The sequence below is a fragment of the Schistocerca serialis genome, chromosome 8 (assembly GCF_023864345.2).
Source record: "Schistocerca serialis cubense isolate TAMUIC-IGC-003099 chromosome 8, iqSchSeri2.2, whole genome shotgun sequence".
In the NCBI taxonomy this organism is placed as follows: Eukaryota; Metazoa; Arthropoda; class Insecta; order Orthoptera; family Acrididae; genus Schistocerca; species Schistocerca serialis.
In genome coordinates this window covers 231,368,769-231,383,301 of record NC_064645.1, presented here as the reverse complement: position 1 = coordinate 231,383,301, position 14,533 = coordinate 231,368,769, and the positions used below count along the sequence as shown (strand labels likewise).

Genomic DNA, 14,533 nt, shown 5'->3' with positions numbered 1-14,533 from the left:
CGGTGGGAGTTCTGTTCTCAGACCCTAGAGATTTCTGCTCCACATAAACCGCGTTACTAGTGAAGTTGTTCTGCCCTATACAATCTGCACAAAGTTTTCATTTCAGATAGTAATGTCTAAGGATTATGCCATAGCTGAGTGGCTTACTTAGTGGTGACCTAGCTGATCGCTCGGTGTTGCTCAGGTATTAATTTGACCCAATATCCTGATTTATCGATAAAGGATATCAATCTATCTGAGACCAAAATGGTCTGGGGGCCCCATTGTATAACTATGGGGCCTCTAGACCATTTTGTACTTAAATGAGAAAGAAGGTTTTCAGGTGCTAGTGTGGGTCGCCTACATACCAGGGAAAATGGCAGCATCAGTTAGCTTGAACACATGATATAATCAAGATGGCGTTGGATGGAACTTAAAAAAGTCGAAGACGGCAGATGGAGGAAATTTAAAAAAGGAAGATAGGGTGATTGTGAGTGAGAAATTTAAAAAGTATGCAACATGGTGGCTCATGGAAAATTAAAAATATGCAAGATGTTAGCTGAAGGATATCTTAAAAACCCAAGATGGTGACAGAATCTAATTTACAAATCCAAGATGTAACTGTTGGGAAAATGTTCTTAGCTTCCATTAGAAATTAAACAGACAATAAGATGGCGCTAGTGGGAAATTTCTTAACAGCCAGTAAAATAATCAACCACTGAGAGCACAGTAGCTTCTATTTTCACCCAAAACTGAAACAGGCCAGTCAATATATACAGCCTGCTACACTCAAAATTATGTGAGCTTTTTATTGTACAATCTTCAAGATATATATTTTCATTACTACAGTACTTCCAAAGAATAATATGAACTCCTTCCTCACAACTGCCACAGTAGAGAATATAATCTCTCTCGGTTTCCATATTCTATTAACGTTTATATAAAATACTGAATGTTTATATCAAATACTGTACTGCCTCATTATCGGCAGATTTCATCCCTCTCCCCTTGTCTAATTGTAAGATCTTAGAAGGGTATTGCGAAGAAAGATCACAAAAATAATCTAGGTTTAAATTTATTACAAAGTAAATCGCATTTCAAATAAAACTGATGCACATATTTACACACATTCTACTAAGAGCAAGAAATATTCAGAATATAAAGTGTACAATATTTTCTAGATTGAAAGCTTAACATTTTAAACACATACACAATACAGAAGCACTCCAGAATAAAAATGGTTTTAAGATTCCTAAGAAACTCAGATGCACACTTCATTGACTGGTCACATTTACATGTGGCACACAATAGAGCATAGCCTATTACAGGTACTATCCCTACTTCAAGCGACATTCAACTTTTACTTTGCACAAAATCTTTAGATTCAGAAGATTTAAATCCTTTTTCTCACATTTGGTAGGTGAGCATTTGTATTGGATATTTCATAATCACATATAATAGCAGTCACTTCCTGATTTATCAAAAGGTGTACATCATACCAGAAATCAGGTTAGTTCAAGATAATGAGAGCGTGATTTCCTGGGCCAGCCTCATCTCAAAGTTGCACATACAACCTGTATCCCTAGTTACCTCCTGGATGTATTCCAATCTCTTTCTTTCTCCACAGTTTTTACCCTCAACAGCTCCCTCTAGTACCATGACAGTTATTACATGATGTTTTAACGGATGTCTTACCTTTCTATCAGCTATTCCTGTCGGTGCTTTCCATACATTCCCTTCCTTTCTGATCCTATAGACAACCTTCTCATTCGTTACCTTCTCAATCGTCCAAAAACGTCCATCTGTAGCACCACATCCCAAATGCTTCGATTCTCTGCTATTCAGGTTCTTCCACAGTCCAAGTTGTACTACCACACAAGTCTGTGCTCCAGATGCACATTCCCAAACATATAGCTTTCTTTTTCAAAGTAAGATCCACGTTTGTTATCAGTAGACGCCTCTTGACCACGAATAGCCATTTTGCCAGTGCTAGTCTACTTTTTATATTCTCTTTGCTCCATCTATCATGCGTATTTTGCAGCATGTGTATCATCACCTACCGTGATGCTAAATTTCTCGCTATTTTCATTTCTGCTACTTCTCATTACTTTCACCTTTCTTCTATTTCCTGTCATTCTATATTGTATGATCATTAGATTGTTCTTTCCATTCAATAGATCCTATATTTCTCCCTCACTTTCACTCAGTATAGCTATGTCATCAGCTAATGTTATCATTGATATCATTTCACTCTGAATTTTAATTCCATTTTTGAATCTTTATTTCGGTCATTATCTCTTCGATGTTCAGATTAAACAGTAGGACAGCAGATATAACGTAGCCAATAAGAACGAACTACGTGAATCAAGATCATTTACAACCTTAGTAAGAACCTTACAAAACAATGTAAATTGCAAGCAGAAATTACGATTATTATTTACAACTAACAACTAAAATTTTCATATTTTGGCACACAATCATTTTTTAGCAATGAGACCAATGTATTGCATTCACTATAAGCAGAAGTGTGAAGTGCTTATCATCTTTTCCCAGAAGTGGTACAGTGGTTTGTTTTATGGTTAAAACTTCGTGCTATTTAGAACACATTAATTATTTATTTATGTTATTATTTATTTGTTTCTTAAGTAGGCCTACCGTTATTATCATATTGCTTGTTATTATTATAAATTGCCCAATCGATTTTTCACTATCATTTAACACACATTACTGTTGATTATCAATCCTAAGTTCTTTTCCAGATAAGTATTTCATACCTTTGGTCTATGCATTACACATTTTGCACCAGTTTTCAGATTGGACATGTTTGCTTTCAGTTCTGTGAATTCAGTAATACACTGTCGTGGCAGTTCAACTTTCGTTGAGATCGCATTGTTTTCATTGACATATGGGACATTAAAATTGTCATTTATTGGGGCTCGCTACAATGTAAAATCTCATGGCCATGTGACTTTCAATATCGCAACAAGTATGTGAGATGGTTTCATTGATATACCCGGCTATCCAGATCTTTGTTACACTTTTTTGGATCACATTTAACACGAAATCTGATTTCATGTTTATGAAATAAACTTCTTTCAGGAACATACGTTACTTCATTTGCGCTAGAGCTCAAGAGAAAACTATTTGTAAGATCTATTGGTCTGACGTTTTGAACGTGGCTACAATTTACCCAGTTTCAGATCATTCATTTGTTTGACCACTGTGCTTCTTTATGTAAAACTGTGGTCACTCAATTAATTTTGATCGTGATGCTAATTTACAGAAATTCAGATCATTCAGTTCCTTTTTATCATGATGTTAATTTTTGCTAAATTCAGTTCCTTAGGATATTTTTTAAGATGATGGCATCAACACAAATTTAGATCATTTCTGATATATGAAATGAAATCATCCTATGGCATGACTAGCTGGGACACCACTGTAGGTTTGCGCAGCTGCCTAGTGCAAATGTCTTTATTTGAGGCATCTTCAGTGACTTGTGTGTCAAATGTCAATAAGGAAAATTCAGGTAGTGTGAATATTTTTCAACATAGCACTAGTAAACAAACAGTTCAAATATCTGATTTCCTACCGAATATGCTACTAATCCACACAAAGATCATTTCGCAAAGTTCGGTTACAGGTGGGGTCCACTTTCAAAAAGGGCAAACTGAGTATATCAGCTCAGGGGAAAAGCGTTTTATACTTAGCGATAGGGTGACTACAATAGCTTGCGGCTACTACTGTCTGAAAAACTAATGATGCCTGATGTCATTGCCAGCCGGAGTGGCCGAGCGGTTCTAGGCGCTACAGTCTGCAACAGCGCGACCAGTACGGTCGCAGTTTCGAATCCGGCCTCGGGCATGGATGTGTGGTTTAAGTAGTTCTAAGTTCTAGGGGACTGATGACCACAAAAGCTATGTCCCATAGTGCTCAGAGCCATTTGAACCATTTTGAACTCATATTATTGTGAAGTTGGGAGAATCCTGATTAGACCTTCGTATCACAGATTAGCTGAGGACCATTTTAACTCAATAAATACCAATCAGATAAGTTTATAGGAAAGGCTATTTTTTGTCACACTCAATTATTAAGGAAAGATGTTAATTTGCAAATTTTCATAAAACTCAGCATATGCACCGTTTTGTCCGTGTTTATTCTTCAGCACTGAGAGTATTTTTACATTTTCATTTCTATATTTCGAAAGAAGTGAGCGAATTCTAAAATTCGCGAGCTGTTTTTACCCAGTAATCGATGATCTACAGCTACTGTTTGACACTTTTTATTTGGAGCAGCCATTTTTTCAATTACAAGTGATGAAGCAAGAGCATAATTCACTTTTATGCCAAACTGATAAAAACTGCCCATATAATCCGAACGTTTGTCGCTAAACGACTGAAGAAATTTTAACTCTTAAGTGGATCATTCTATGTGAAAGTTTATTGTCGTTGTTTTCGGCCCTTAAAAGTATAGCACATGCCAGATATCATTGTAAACTCGTTTAACTCTTATTTGGGCTGCCTAATGTCAATTAAAATTGTGTCCATGTCGTGGATATTTATTCTAGCGTAAAAGTGTAATTTGCCTACACTAATCGTAGAAAGAAATTATGCAGCTCAGCTTTTTTTATTGATATACAAATTGTCTCTCAAATGCAAAAGATCACTGAAACACAAATATCCTGCACTGCATGTTGTTTCCTGTATTATTTCAATGTGGTTGAAATATGTATTCAGATCTTCGTTTGACAGTGAAAATGTGCACATCTCACTCTTTTGATATTGACGACTCCCACTTTATCGTGCACTTTTCACCTCCTAAACTGTTTCGGAATCTTCTGAACCTTCTACCACCTCAGTAATGAAGTACCAACTTCAGCTAAACATGAAAGAGAATTAATCAGAACAACGAGCATTGTTGTCCAACAAATTCTCAGCAGACAGTTCGTTGTCTTGTAGGATGTTGTGCTATTGTCTCACAATAAACAAAAGCGAGTATAAGGCCAACTAAATATAACAATTAAATTATTATGTTCTAAGTTTCAGTAATGTAGTATAAAAGAAGGGTTAGTTGAGTCTTGGAATTTTGAACAATGGAAATTTTTTTGTGAACATTTGCTACATTCAGGCAACTTTTACAATGGAAATGATTCAGTTTTGTCATATTTTCTTTTAGCCACTTTGTGAGGCTCGTATTAAAGTACTAGAATCAGTCAAAATAACACATTTTGATAAAAAATAGAGTCTGTTGATTTTTGTTAAATGTAGCTTCAGTTTTAGGAGACACTGGGAATCGAGTCTGGGTCGTTCCACACCAAACACAGTGATGCCCACCATGTGTCTTTGGAGGTGAACGATTTAATCGTGTTTGTATGAAAATGTCAGAACATGTTAGTGGCTGATTTTATTGTGTATGTGAACGATTAAATGTGATTTTATTCAACAGGTGCGAAAAATATGAAAAACTGTACGATTTAAACACTGAATATTCTTCATGGTATCTACAGCATCTGAAATAGGTTATGCTGAACAATGTGTGTAAATGTGTGTAGTTAGCGAAGTGTGCATTTAACTTCCTATGGAACATAATTTTTTTATATCAGCAGAATTTATATATTGTTGAATGTAAAAGACACTGTACAGTTCAAATGCTGATTGTATCTTGCTGTATCTAGAGTGTATGTAAATGTGTACAGGCAACCAGTTGTGCATCAAACTTTCTTTGGGAAGTAATTATTCTTTATACTAAATTGTGCAAGAATATAAGCTTTCTTTGAGTTTTTTCCTCTACATTTCGTCTTTGATATAATAGGAACAGATAGACGAAATTTACTGATAAAGTGATGCAGTGCCTGACGTCTGTGTGTGTGTGTGTGTGTGTGTGTGTGTGTGTGTGTGTGTGTGTGTGTGTGTGTGTGTGTGTGTGTGTGTGTCTCCAGCTACAAGTTTCGATCGCTACGCCACATGTCCTTTCAGTGAACGTATAATAATGATAAAATCTACTCAGTTTTCAGTCACCTGTCAGATCTGTCAGTTTGGAGCCACTTGTACTTCATGATCATTAGGGGTGGTATTCTCAAAATCAAAAGAATGTTGACAAAATTATCGTAGAACCTTGCATTTTAGGCTGTACACAACGAAATTCCAAACGTTAGCCGAATCGGTTGGGTGTCTTAGACCTTCTCCTTAATTACAAATAACTTCTGTAGGAAATTTGGCAACATTATCTCAAGAAACTGACCATATTATCGACAGCCTTCTCCACTCCTTTGGGTGCTAGGGTTGTCTTCCCTTCCATACTTGTACCAGTATATTAGAAACGGATAATAACGTTCCAGAACCATACTGGAACAGGTGCACTCACATACTGTCATAATTACATAGCCTATAGATCACGTAAAAACAATTTTTTATTCATGACTGTTAAGGATTATACGTCTACTTTTGCTTAGTGGAGCACAGCTCAGTATATCACGAACTGTTAGCAGTTCGAGTATCACTCTTGTTCGTAACTGAAAATCTGGAGTATTAGGACTCTTGCCAGAATAAAAGTATTTCTGTTCAGAATTAGTATTTCATGTTGACACAGTTTTCACTTTGTAAGATGACTATTTGATAAAGTAGTAACTGAAGAACTCTTGAATGATCTACCGATCAGTGCAAGAAGATTTTCTGATTGAACATTGGGAATGTGTACCTTAATTGATAAAACTATTTACATAAGTGTTTAACCTATTGGTAAGCATTTATGACTGTATAGGTTTCAGTTGTGTATTTCAGGGAACAATATTTCATTTATTTAATACGTTACTTCATTCATATATTCATCGTGAATTTCGAGAAAGTCGTAGTTTGATAAATTAAAGCATTCACAAAGAAAACTGCAACAGTACGAAAATAGTTTGAATGGGGTAGAACTTAGCAGTATTCCATAGACAATAATTGTTACTTTATTAAACTCATTATTTGATTGATTTATCATTCATACATTTACAGGGTGTTTCAAAAATGACCGGTATATTTGAAACGGCAACAAAAACTAAACGAGCAGCGATAGAAATACACCGTTTGTTGCAATATGCTTGGGACAACAGTACATTTTCAGGCAGACAAAGTTTCGAAATTACAGTAGTTACAATTTTCAACAACAGATGGCGCTGCAAGTGATGTGAAAGATATAGAAAACAACGCAGTCTGTGGGTGCGCCATTCTGAACGTCGTCTTTCTGCTGTGAGCGTGTGCTGTTCACAATGTGCAAGTGTGCTGTAGACAACATGGTTTATTCCTTAGAACAGAGGATTTTTCTGGTGTTGGAATTCCACCGCCTAGAACACAGTGTTGTTGCAACAAGCCGAAGTTTTCAACGGCGGTTTAATGTAACCAAAGGACCGAAAAGCGATACAATAAAGGATCTGTTTGAAAAATTTCAACGGACTGGGAACGTGACGGATGAACGTGCTGGAAAGGTAGGGCGACCGCGTACGGCAATCACAGAGGGCAACGCGCAGCTAGTGCGGCAGGTGATCCAACAGCGGCCTCAGGTTTCCGTTCGCCGTGTTGCAGCTGCGGTCCAAATGACGCCAACGTCCACGTATCGTCTCATGCGCCAGAGTTGACACCTCTATCCATACAAAATTCAAATGCGGCAACCCCTCAGCGCCGCTACCATTGCTGCACGAGAGACATTTGCTAACGATATAGTGCACAGGATTGATGACGGCGATATGCATGTGGGCAGCATTTGGTTTACTGACGAAGCTTATTTTTACCTGGACGGCTTCGTCAATAAACAGAACTGGCGCATATGGGGAACCGAAAAGCCCCATGTTGCAGTCCCATCGTCCCTGCATCCTCAAAAAGTACTGGTCTGGGCCGCCATTTCTTCCAAAGGAATCATTGGCCCATTTTTCAGATCCGAAACGATTACTGCATCACGCTATCTGGACATTCTTCGTGAATTTGTGGCGGTACAAACTGCCTTAGACGACACTGCGAACACCTCATGGTTTATGCAAGATGGAGCCCGGCCACATCGCGCGGCCGACGTCTTTCATTTCCTGAATGAATATTTCGATGATCGTGTGATTGCTTTGGGCTATCCGAAACATACAGGAGGCGGCGTGGATTGGCCTCCCTATTCGCCAGACATGAACCCCTGTGACTTCTTTCTGTGGGGACACTTGAAAGACCAGGTGTACCGCCAGAATCCAGAAACAATTGAACAGCTGAAGCAGTACATCTCATCTGCATGTGAAGCCATTCCGCCAGACACGTTGTCAAAGGTTTCGGGTAATTTCATTCAGAGACTACGCCATATTATTGCTACCCATGGTGGATATGTGGAAAATATCGTACTATAGAGTTTCTCAGACCGCAGCGCCATCTGTTGTTGAAAATTGTAACTACTGTAATTTCGAAAGTTTGTCTGCCTGAAAATTTACTGTTGTCCCAAGCATATTGCAACAAACGGTGTATTTCTATCGCTGCTCGTTTAGTTTTTATTGCCGTTTCAAATATACCGGTCATTCTTGAAACACCCTGTATAAGGCAAAGTATTTCTTTTTTTGTGTATAATTTGTTGCTTATAAATTTGTGGAGTTATGTTCCATCTATGTCCTTCATATTGCTGCAAAAACGGAACTTCACTTCATCAAAATTTATTAACTTTCAGATGTATGGATACATGTAAGTCTAATTAAATACAAAATCTTTCAGGAAAGGATTGAAAGTGTTCTGCACAATTCTAAAGTCGCTTCTAACTGAACATAGTAATGCACGGTTGCACATAATAAATAGGTGGTTGTGTTTTATGTCCTGTACCCAAAATTCCACTAAAATGTTTTCTTCATCGTTATAAGCAGAATATGAAATCTTCTTTGGCAGACTATTCTAATTTAATAATTGAGAAAATACTTTCTCTTATTCTGTTTGGAAACAAAACTATTGTCATAGAAACGTATCTCAGGATACAACTTCATTTGTTTTTCTGGATAAGGCTCTTTCCTGCGCTTGCTCCTCGCAATTCTACGAAATTCCATGTGAGTGTTACTGTTGTTAATGACCGGCGATTCTTACCTAACTGATTATTGCGGTCGCAAATATGAATAAAGTATCAAACGAACTACTGACACTTATTTTCGTAAACAAAATCATACATCGCAACAGTCAATGCGAAGTATAAGGTTGTTAGAACCCGTGCGGGTTCAACGCACAGTAACTATGAATACCTCAGTTGATGAAAAAAATATGTCTAAAATTATTAAATATCATAGATTAGAGACAAGCTTGATGTACGTCTTTCGCTGTACATCGCTTAGAGCGTGATTCAAAGCCCCATCAAATATTTCTCTAATCTATTTTACTTATTACTCTCAGACAAACCACTGAACAAAACAATTTCTCCACTCTTTTAATATTTATTTCCTTTATTTTCAAATTTTTATGACAAAGAACGGTACTATCGACACCTCATTTGCCTGCCTCGCATCGTCTGTGCTCTAAATGTACTGATTTAAACACTTCAAGCTAAGTAAACCATTTCAACTCTTTAATACTTACGCCTTCAAAGAATGAAAATTCTAACTTTCCATTTGTCCTGTTACTGTTCCCTATTCTGCAAATGTTCTAAATTTCGTGTTTGATTAAGAAAAAAGCCAGTCTGAAATCCAATTTTCATACAAACGCAATTTTTTACGTCATACAGCAGTGCCTTGACAGCTGAACTAGCGTCTTCCATTCTCGTAATATCCTAAATTCAATACCTCAATCAAAAGAGGGTTTCTTGACGGTTAAATATCACACCAATGTATCATTTTATGTGCCAAATAGTAGGGCCTTGAAGAGATGAAGCTATTGACACTTTCTTTGCACAGTTAGCAGTAGCTGTACGTGAAATACGAGCAATTAAGCTTCCCTCAAATCGTTAATCTGGGGTTTTTCTTAATAAATTGCTCTGATTATTTTCAAGCTATTTTTTTTTCAAAGCTAGACATAATACTGGTCTGTTTGTTACTTCTTTCGCTTTCAACCCCAAATCTTCCCAAGGTTGTGAAAATTGGGACATTATTTCATTTAGTAAATTTACTAGAAATGAGTTATTAAGTATTTCTTAATTAACGTCTATGCTTTACAAGAATTGAATATCGTCATTTTTATGTCTTTTTCCGTATTTCCCTTAGTTGCTCTAAATTCGTGAAGGTATGAAACATATATGCAACTAGATGAAGGCAGTTTGTTGGCAACAAACAAACTGCCATGATTTAGTTGCGTAGGCAGTACATACCTCCACGAGTTGAATATGTTTCGATCTTATACTGGTCAATTAGATAACCCATTTGTCCATTTCCCAATCTTCATGTGGCTATGAAAATTCGGTTAAACGTTTCCCTTAACTCACTAATCAAATATTCCTTAAATATCGTGATTACTTTCAAGCAAATAAACACTTCCATAATGCATCCCAATGCGCGCTGAAATGAAACTTCCAGGCAGGTTAAACAGTGTGCCGAAAACGTCCTCAAAAGCAGGAACTTTGCGTTTCACGGACGAGTGCTCAACGAAATGTGCTACTCGAGTATGATTCTCGACTCTTCCAGAGGCAGAGACGTAGTTTCCAGGTTTGAGTCCCAATCGGGCAAACAGTTTTTACGTGTCAGTGAGTTCCATGTCAGGCCACACTCAGCACCAGAATAAAAATTCATTTTGGTAACAGTACCCCAGACTGTGGATAAGCCATGCAAGTGCAGTATCCTTTGTCCCACGAGTGTAAGTTCCCCAAGTTACGCAGAGGAACTTCTGTGAAGGTTCGAAAGTAGGACATCATGTACTGGCTGAAGTAAACCTGAGCGCTTGCGTCTGGTTTCGTGCTTGGTTACGTCCGTTGGCACTTATCCGAGTCATAACAGTGGTGCGGCAATTGTGTGTGGCGGCGGCACTGGCGCCTGGATATACACAACGACTGTGCCGCTGTCTCAGTTTCATCCACTTCTTTGCGATTATGGCTTCACTCAGAACGAATCAGAAGACAGAATGAATGGATTTGAATTAACGAGAAAAGATACGATAAAATTTACTGTTGTCAGGAATTTTGTGAGGCCAGTAGGTTTTGAGGTTAAAACGATCACGTCGGCGTACGCCACCAATGGGTCGCGCTGCACACTCGCATCGGATGACGTGTACCACCGGTAGCTCACATCCGTCTCTATTATGGAATCAGCAATACAGTAACGTATGATGTGTTAGCTATCAGCCAGTAGCAACGAACAGCTGTGATTAAAATTTTGTGTGACTCTTCAACAACAGACGTTTCTGAACAAATGAGATATCACACAATTTGTCATTAATTTATGGGAAAATATTGGATGCGATCTTTCATTGTTTTGGTAGAATGGACTTTCAAAAGGAAAGGTTAATATATTTAAATATTAGCCTAGAGCGATGAAATACAACAGCCGCCCACCACGGTGAGAAGCAGGGAAAGCAGCGGCGTCAGATGGTGGACACCACGAATAACGCGCGCCGCTCCACAGTAAGAATGTGTGAATGCGACACGCAATGCTTTATGTAAAAATTCCAGATTACCGGGAACAGTGTTGTAGGTATACTTTACTTTTGTCCCCAGCTCCAAATGCTACATTTTTGCAACTGAAAAACTCAGGTTTAAGCAACGCTATTCTAGACAAGTATGGTGCTGTTATAAAGTTAAATCATTTAGATGGTGCTGTGAGTTACCTTGCAGTCTATCATGAAGTGCTAGGTATACAGACACTTATAGGTCTTCAGCAGTCGTTTGAAATTCCGCCGAATATTTATTAACAAACCTCTTAGGCCGTGAGGAAGAATATTTTCGAATACTGCGCAGAGATGGTCATAGTGTACATGTTCCCTGTACTGAATGTCGGTCGTCAAATTATGATTGAGCTTCAACGAGACATACATTATAATATAAATGTGTGTAGCAATCACGCTGTTTTTATCAATGACGCCCAGTTCTGAACATGTGCTCTACGTAATTCAACAGAGCACATGCGAAACGAGTGTAGTAAAAGGCACATCCTGCGACTGTCAAATGCAGAGGTTGTTGTCCCAAGCTAAGCAGTTCCCGTAAGGTTAGGATTCGGTGTCACTGCATACGTTCGCAGCACCGCAGACCCGTCAACAAGAGGAAGGGGGAAGCTCCTACGGCACTGACGGTAACCGGAACTGACACAGGGCTGAGACACAGTGAGGACTTCCGGGCAACACACATGAGCCCTCCAAATGAGAACACAAACGATCACCAAATGTGCAGAAGGCAATACAGACGGCCATAGAAACAGAAATCACACTGCACTCTGTCAGTTTTCCAACACAAAATGCGAACAGCTTCAGAAATGTCAACTATGGATACTGAAGAAGAACAAAACCACCACGAAGAGGTATATAAAGAACAAATGAACAATAGATAGAAAAGATGGGAAACGGGAGATGCTTATGGAGAAGAATACCTTTGAACAGAAGCAAGTCAAACACAAGGAACCTAAACTTATTAAAATAAAGAGAAAAGAGAAAAACACCCAGATTCATAATGAAACCAAGAAAATAAATTCTGAGAGAAAGAGAGAAGTGATGTCACCAGAGAGGACCCTCTCCAAGTCGCCAGAAATATCATGTGACTTCTCTGCTGTGAGATCCCCGAAGAGAAAAAGAGCTCCAAAAAGCGAAGACCAGCAATCCAAGCTGCAGAGAGTTTGGCACCCGCTTTAAGGGACAAACAAAGAACAATAAAGGGAAGAGAATATGGGAAAGATGATTCTGTGTGGGAACGTGTCAATAAGCTAACTGCAGAAAACAGAAACCAAGTAGATTAGGAAAGTACGCAAGAGGAGGAGGAGGAGATTAGTGCTAACGTCCCGTCGACAGCGAGGTCATTAGAGACGGAGCGCAAGCTCGGGTGAGGGAAGGATGGGGAAGGAAATCGGCCGTGCCCTTTCAAAGTAACCATCCCGGCATTTGCCTGAAGCGATTTAGGGAAATGACGGAAAACCTAAATGAGGATGGCCGGAGACGGGATTGAACCGTCATCCTCCCGAATGCGAGTCCAGTGTGCTAACCACTGCGCCACCCGGCTCGGTAAGTACGCAAGAACTGTCACCAAATACGATCGAAAACGAAACTCTAGAAACAGGAGATGAACCACTACTTCGTCAAGGCACTTCAGAGGCAAGATTAGACTGGGAAGAAGATAAAGAGGAAAGGACAGATGAAGATATGAGAAACGAACTTACACAAGAGGAGGATATCTTTTATTGAAAGAATGTAAATGACATTTTAGGACTAATAGCGTGAAGAAAAATGAGAGTCAGAATTAATAAGTATTAAGTTTATACTCTTTAAGAAAGCTTGTACGCAGGCGAATAACATTTCCTGATGGAACAAACCAATTCGTGTGACTACTTTAAAGGTACAAAGTTCAAAATGAAGTTGCTGCTCTGAAAAAATTTTTATCAGTCAAACACCCATTTATTTATTTATTTAATCGTATGGCTAGGGCCCTCGTCGGGCTGCTTACAAAGAAAATTTAAACATAACTCATGAGCACAGTTGTGGGGGCATTGAAATTAAAGGTATCTGTCTTTTAGAATCTTGGAAGGGAATTGTGTATAACAATTCTAATTCAACTTTTATAAACGTCTGTGCACTATATGAGAACAAAGCAAGAGAAGAAAAGGCCAAGTTTTATAACAGTGACATTTTATTTATAATGAAAGAGAGTACGAGGTGACAGGGATTGCTTTTTAAGTGGAAGGGACCAACGGGCCGAATTAATTAACTGTGCAGAACATCAGAGCCTAGTAAATAATACGTAAATGGAAACACGTGTGGGAAATAAAATATCTCGCCACAGTTATATTTTTCTAAAGTTCTTAGTAGATTACAAAGTACAACTTACAGAACGTATGACCCTTCTAATATAGAATACCAAAAGATTAGGAGAGAAGTCACACCCACCATCTTCTCTGACCATCTCGGAGTAATATTCATTGTTCGGTCAATGAAACATAACTCTCACCAGGGTGGCCATAAGTGGAATTTAAAGATAAACATTTTGCTGGGAATGGTGTAGCTGAAAAGGTTGAAATGTTGAAGAGACTTGGCGAGATTCTTTTTTTTTTAATACAGTGTCATAAATATATTTCAAATATAGAATGATGAAACTCAGTTGCGGATAAATAATTAAGAGCAACATCAATAGCATCAATAGCGTATTGTGAAGAGGGAGCTAATTGGTCAATAAATACAACAGAGTTCCAATCCTCTTGTCTTCATGATCTCTATGAGCAACCAATGTCACAAATATCATAATGCAAGTCAACAGAACCAAAGCTAACCTCATAAATGCCAAGAGGTTACACACAAACGGCTTAAAAATTGAGTCACATCCACTAACTATTGTGGAAGAGGAAAATACCTCAGAATATCAACTCATAAGATTTGAACAATATAGGCGGAGAAATTTTAGTATATTTAAGTTCAAATTTATTGTATTAAAAATTAAGAAAATTCATTTTAATCTG

General features: G+C 38.1%; 1 non-coding gene across 1 annotated transcript; it reads right to left on the bottom strand.

The window, feature by feature from the left end:
- Positions 1–13,013: 13,013 nt before the first annotated feature.
- Trnaa-cgc (transfer RNA alanine (anticodon CGC)) lies at positions 13,014–13,086 on the bottom strand. Its single transcript has one exon. It is a non-coding gene; the product is annotated as a tRNA-Ala (tRNA).
- Between the last annotated feature and the right edge of the window lie 1,447 nt (positions 13,087–14,533).